Raw genomic sequence first — 6,721 nt, 5'->3', positions numbered from 1 at the left:
GGGTGTGTGTGTCTGTGTGTCTTCCAGGCATCAGCAGATATGTCATCACAAGATGAAGTCCCTTAGACCTCTGCGGTTGACCCAGTTCCTGTTTTCTTGGCTGTAAGTGGAAACATTAGTCTGGCATGCCAGAAGCAGGTTGTGCAACATACTTGCAAACACACTTGTAATATAAGTTCATTTGCTTTGCCTTTTGTTACTAAAAGCTAATGCATAGATATAAAGGCCTATCTTGGCTTCAAGCATATATGAGCATAAAAGTTTTTCTTACAAATCCCTCTCTTCACGTCTTCCTAGACGTGACTAACTGTCTGGAAAGAAACTTTTCAGAGAAAAGTTTTGATTATTCCCTCTCTTCACGTCTCTTCAGAGACGTGACCAATCAGTCAACAGCACAGTCCATACTTATGAACTCTGCTTCCGTCCCTAGGTCGTCATAAACATCCTCTGATAATGGGAACATCTGCGCCGTGCTATGGGGGTCAATGGCTTTGGTAATGAGCCTATCTATTAAGGATCGTATGCATGGTATGCAGCAGCAACCACACAGAACAAGAACTGCTGCAAAGACGGAGATAGAAACTAGGATTGAGGAAATCAAGGTTTTATATTTGCCAAACACATTCATCCAAGAATCCCACATAGAGGAGTCGATGCCGGAGTGGGACTTCATTTTACCATTCAAAGTCCTCAGTCCCTCTAGTGCTACTGTCAGACTACCATCAGAGGCCGTATTGTTAGGAATGAACGTGCAACAGTGTTCCCCAAACATGGAGCAAACACCTCCCTTTTCTGCCAACAACATGTCTACAGCGATACGATTCTGGAAAGCCATAAGGCTGGTAGCTGATAGTTGACCATGGACTGCCTCAAACCCTTGCTGAGTCCAGTTGCCTAAACGTTGTACATTAAAATGGATATAATTTATCCGATCAACATTTTTATTAACGGTGCACCACCAGCATATGGACGATTCAAGTCCTGCATTGACTTGATTCACTAACTTGTACTTATCCGGCACCCCTCTGGGTACCCCAATAGCATCAATGTAGGTCGGGTTCTCAGCAGTGGGGTGCACCTCTCGCTTGGGTCGGCTCAACTTTGCCTCTTCCACTTGGGACATGAGTTCAGACACACTCATGGGATGGACTGTAATGGGAAGGAGCAAAGACACTAGGGCACATAAACCAGATGAGTTAGGAGGGAATCGTGACAACAGCCTATTACCTCCACACCACCACCACACATCTGCTCTAGCCACTACCTTAAAGGGTGCTCCAGGACGGTGAGTGTTCTTACACCATTGTTCGGGTATCTTTCCCAGATAAGGGGGTCCCAGCGACATGTTGACACATGTAAAGTTTCCCTCAGCCACATCTGAGGAGAAGATAGGTGTCTGTCTGCTCTGGACCACGGGGTAAACCTTATCCCATTGGGTGCAATTTGGGGATGGATTGGTAAATTTCATGACAGGGAATATACATCGTAAAGAAATGGCTACTGGCACAATTCGAAGGAGAGGCCTGGCGCCCATACATACCATACAACTTTGATGAGCCATCCTTCCTGCTTCCTCTGTCAACAGGAGCCAGTTGTTGGTAAGGCCGGAGACACCAGTTGCAGTCAGGATGGCATCGTCTGGAGTGGTTGGGCTAAGTGTCATGCTGGGTATGGTAAGAGGTTGATTAATATCAGTTCTCACAGTGATGGCCCTTGCCCTTGTTCCATTAATCAGACATATTTGGATTTTCCAGAACACCGGGGTAGAAGTGCACGCTACATAAGGGCAAGCATAAAACCCTGGCACCCGGTATGTGAACTATTACGGATGACCAACCTGAGACCTTTTTCAATCCTAACCAGTTTCAACGACCTTCTCCACGATGTTCCTAGCTTAGAGGTGGTATAGTCAGACCAGTCAGTCCCTGTCTCGGACACGAGGTTTTTTCCACGACCATTCTCTGTGGGAATCGCCTACCGTCATATACCAATCGTTATGGCTGTAAGCGCTGGCCAGGTACCCCCTTTTTTTTAATCACGTGTGAACTTCCCAATGTTTCCCAAATTAAATCAGTGGAAATTGTAATATTGGCTGGCACGCATAAAGTAGTGCTCCTAACCTGTGCTGGGGCACATGTGGGTTGACTAGGTTCAGTGTGTCTTTTGCGTACTATGTGCCTGGGCATACTAAAGTTAAAACTCGGCTTAGTATCGTTGGATGTAGAGTTGGCACCTTCAGATGTCTTGGCTGCATTATTAGCCATGTGTTCAAAAGCCCAAAGCATTATTCCTACTATGCAACCCGAGGTTATCATAAACAGTACAAACATTGGAAGAGAACATCCTAATCTACTCCATGGCGTTCTCTGTTGTCTAGACCATGGGTGGCCCTCCCTGGCACCTGAGGAGTGGAGTCGTCTCCACATTCTTCAGTTGTCAGGGCGTACCGAATTTGTAGCCGAATTAGATGCGATCAAGTCGCTTCTGACTTCAGTCAGTGTTCTGTCAGGTGCTGGTGCTGGTGTACAGTGAGTCAGGTGGTGCCAAGGTGCGCCCGATTTACCTTTGACCTGGACTGAGTGTGAAGTAACTTCCTTCACTTCGTACGGTCCAGTCCACCTGGGATCTGCCCACTTTCTTTTGTGGACCTTGATCCTTACCCAGTCTCCAACCTTTACCCTTGGTTGTCCCTGGTCATCCGTCAGCTCCCCCTCTGCGACACGGTGTATCTGTATGGAGAGAGCTGCAGATAATTCGGTCAGTTTCTTTACATAGTCAGACATTCCTATCTGGTGGACATCAAGAGGGGGCATATGACCTCCCTCTCTTGGCGGCCCAGGCATCACTCGGCCTGTCATTATCTCATGGGGTGAAAGATGTGTCCCTGCACCTGGTGAGGACCTCATGGCCATCAGTGCCAGGGGCAGGGCTTCCACCCACGTCAATTTTGTCCCTGCACAAACCTTAGCTATCTTAGCTTTCAAAGTTTGGTTACAGCGTTCCACAAGTCCCTGCGATTGCGGCTTATACACCGAACCGAATTTGTGTGTAATGCCAAACCTCTCCTCAACCTGTCTCAGGTGTTGATTGGAGAAGTGGGACCCATTGTCGGATCTGATTTGTCGCGGGACCCCATACCTAGGTATGAGTTCCGTTTGTAGCCACTTAATGACAGACTTCGCATCCTCTTTGGCTGTTGGGATTGCTTCTACCCATTTGGAGAATCTGTCTACCATTACTAGCAAATACCTCTTTCCCCCTTTCACTTGCTCTGCTCCCATGTCTGTGTAATCTATGCTGATGTCTTGAAAACAGGCATTGGGTACCGGGTAATGACCCATTGGTGTTTGGTATGGTTTCTTTGGGTTGTAATTTCCACAGATAGTGCAACTGTCGCAAAACAAATCAGTCATTTCCTTCATGTATGGATGCCACCATACATAGGAAATTTTTTGTAGGGTCTTCAGTTTTCCTCATGTGTCAGGCCGTGCGCTTCTCGAATCAGTTCTGGGCAGAGATTAGCTGGTGCTACTAATCTTCCATCATGGGAACGCCAGAGGTCATCCATCCCTTTTGTGGCTCCCCTCTGTCCCCAAACTGAGTGTTCATATGATCCTGCTGAGAGCTGTAGTTCTTTGATGTGAAAAAGATCCCGATATCTGAAAGTCATTGTTCCCCAGTGGTTCTTCCTGTGTCCTGGGGTTCGGAGTGAGCCGTGACAGCAGTCTTGGCTCCTCAGAAAAAATAAATGGGTTGCTTGTTGATCGTCCTCCAGGGGAACCCAAATTCCCAGTGTCCATGGAGTAGAGAACGCCAGGGGGCTCCAGATCCACAACATCGATTGTTCCCTCCGTCAGGCGCACTGCCACTTCCCCCTTCACCACACCCCCTCTCAGGGTTAGTACAGGGGCCTGTATAGTAGCTGGTGGTGAGCCTGAGGGAGGCGAGTAGGGTGGGGGTCTGTATTCTTCTGGCAGGTTTGGATAGAGGCGCTGGTTGGGTGGTTGTCCTTCGTCTGGGTTGGCTGGTGGGGTTGTGGGGTCTCCTCCCTCTTTTATGTCAGTGACTACTGCCATTACTTCCGCTTTTTTTGTCATTTGGTATCTTCGGATCTCCTCGATAGCCCAAGTGCCTATTTTCAACTCAGCCTCTGCTGTCTCTCTCTGCTTAGTCCCTTCCTTCCTAAATACGTGCTGTCTATTTAGGTCTACTTCGCTGTCCCTTGCACTCTGCTTCCCCTCTCTTAGCTCTCCTTCCATTGTGTTCAGCTGAACCCTGGTTGGCGTTCCCCCTACCAGATAACCTGCTTGTGTCCACTTCAATTTTAACCCTTCCCACACTTTCTTACACTCTTTCCACTGTACTTTTCCCCCTGACCTTTCCTGCATACGCTGGTCTAGATACTCGTTAAATTTAAGCTTTAGAGGTTGCGAAGTTGCCATAGTGGTAGATGATTACGACTATCTGAATATACTTAGCCCGTCACTGCTTGGAGACAGCGATGTATTCTTGGAGAAACAATTACTCGTACTCTGTCTTATCTCAGAGCTCCTCCGTCGTATACCCAGAGTTTAACGAGACATGCAACCCAATTAAACCCTTGTGAGACGCTGTGTACAGTTAAAACCTCACCGGTCACAGCCAGTCTGTTGGTTTACCAATTAACAATATGCCTCATTCGTATACCTCGTGAACTCAGGTAGCAACTCTACAACACATTTAACCAGTCATGAGCTAAGTTATGGTATGTAAATCACCTTGTCCTTGTATTACCGAAACTGTTGGTCATATTCAAAACACAGATCTATCCCTCATCGGAACGCTGCCGAACTGTCTGAATAGTATCTCTTCTAGGTCTGTTTCACCCTAGGTGCACAACATAAGCCTGTTTCATCCTAGTTGTACATATCACAGATCTATTCCTCATCGGAACGCTGCCGAACTGTCTGAATAGTATCTCTTCTAGGTCTGTTTCACCCTAGGTGTACAATATAAGCCTGTTTCATCCTATTTGTACATATCCGTATCACAATTAAGCCTGTTTCATCTTAATTTTACAAACAATACAAATTAAGCCTGTTTCATCTTAATTTTACAAACAATACAAATTAAGCCTGTTTCATCTTAATTTTACAAACAATACAAATTAAGCCTGTTTCATCTTAATTTTACAAACAATACAAATTAAGCCTGTTTCATCTTAATTTTACAAACAATACAAATTAAGCCTGTTTCATCTTAATTGTACATACAAAATTAGCCTGTTGCATCTAACATTGTATTTTACCACATATGTTTACTTCACTGCTTGGTGGAATTTAGTAATAAATTTACACAAAATTCATACTCACACTCGGTATTACTGATCTTAAATTTGGTGTTGGACTATACGACAATGTGCAAAGTTTGTTTTAACAGGTTTTGCTTACCTTTTTAGTGGTCGACCAGAGATCAGTTTCCCGAGTTGAGCAGAATTGTTGTCCTCCCCCGAATTGGCTCGTCTGTCTCCTTGAGCCGTCCTTTCACCAAATCGCTCCCGCACTCTCACGTTTTATGGGTCTTTAGTCAACCATCCTCTGCTACCAAGATTCTGTTGATAAAAGGTGAGGTGCACAGGTGAGCGAGTCGGTCAAGGATCGACTCAGACGAGGAGTTAAAGTTTAACAATCAGCAGTTTATTCAGAGTAAATATATTTGGTACTGCGCATGCGGGCTCCGTCTAAGAACTCCGAGTGAGCTAAAAGAGGAGAGCCCCTAAAACAGGTTGATTACAGATTATATACAGTACAGAAAGTAGGTTGATTCTTTGAAGTCCTGGTCCTCTGGTTGGCTCTGGTCCGGGCGTAGTCCATGCTTATTGGTCCACCATTGTTGTTGAAGAATGTCCCTTGCTTAATGTCTGTTTTGAATTTCCCAACTGCCGTGTGTGCACAATGTTGATAAGCTTAGGATCCCTAGAAGCTCTATTAGGTATTAATGCAGTGTGTGTGGTTCTCTGTGTTTGAGTGTGAATGTGCGTGGGTGGGGTGTGTGTGTCTGTGTGTCTTCCAGGCATCAGCAGATATGTCATCACAAGATGAAGTCCCTTAGACCTCTGCGGTTGACCCAGTTCCTGTTTTCTTGGCTGTAAGTGGAAACATTAGTCTGGCATGCCAGAAGCAGGTTGTGCAACATACTTGCAAACACACTTGTAATATAAGTTCATTTGCTCTGCCTTTTGTTACTAAAAGCTAATGCATAGATATAAAGGCCTATCTTGGCTTCAAGCATATATGAGCATAAAAGTTTTTCTTACAATCCACAGATGACAAAATCTCTATTTCACTCCACACTGCCCTCTCCCACCTGGAAAAGAGGAACACCTACGTGAGAATGCTTAGTGCCTTCAGAAATTATTCATACCCCTTTACTTCTTTAAAAATGAAATGTGTTACAGCCTAAATTAAACATTAAACAATTGATTTAACACACAATACCCATAATGACAAAGTGAAAAATGAAATACAGAAATATCTCATTTACTTAAGCATTCACACCCCTGAGTCAATACATGTTAGCATCACATTTGACAGTGATTACAGCCGTGAGTCTTTCTGGTCTCTAAGAGCTTTGCACACCAGAATTGTACAATATTTGCACATTATACTTTTTTTTATTCTTCAAGCTCTTCCAAGTTGGTTGTTGATCATTGCTAGACAGCCATTTTCAAGTCTGGCCATAG

At 45.0% G+C, this 6,721-nt stretch overlaps 1 long non-coding RNA gene across 1 annotated transcript; it reads right to left on the bottom strand.

Annotated features, from left to right (window-relative positions):
* Nucleotides 1–296: 296 nt before the first annotated feature.
* On the bottom strand, nucleotides 297–6,297 carry LOC139565739 (uncharacterized). The gene is made up of 2 exons (XR_011672970.1): nucleotides 1,541–6,297; nucleotides 297–1,423 (listed from the first exon to the last, which is right to left on the bottom strand). It is a non-coding gene; the product is annotated as an uncharacterized lncRNA (long non-coding RNA).
* Between the last annotated feature and the right edge of the window lie 424 nt (nucleotides 6,298–6,721).

This window comes from Salvelinus alpinus, chromosome 2 (assembly GCF_045679555.1).
Source record: "Salvelinus alpinus chromosome 2, SLU_Salpinus.1, whole genome shotgun sequence".
NCBI lineage: Eukaryota > Metazoa > Chordata > Actinopteri > Salmoniformes > Salmonidae > Salvelinus > Salvelinus alpinus.
The sequence above is the reverse complement of the archived record's forward strand: the minus strand, read 5'-3'. Positions and strand labels throughout refer to the sequence as shown.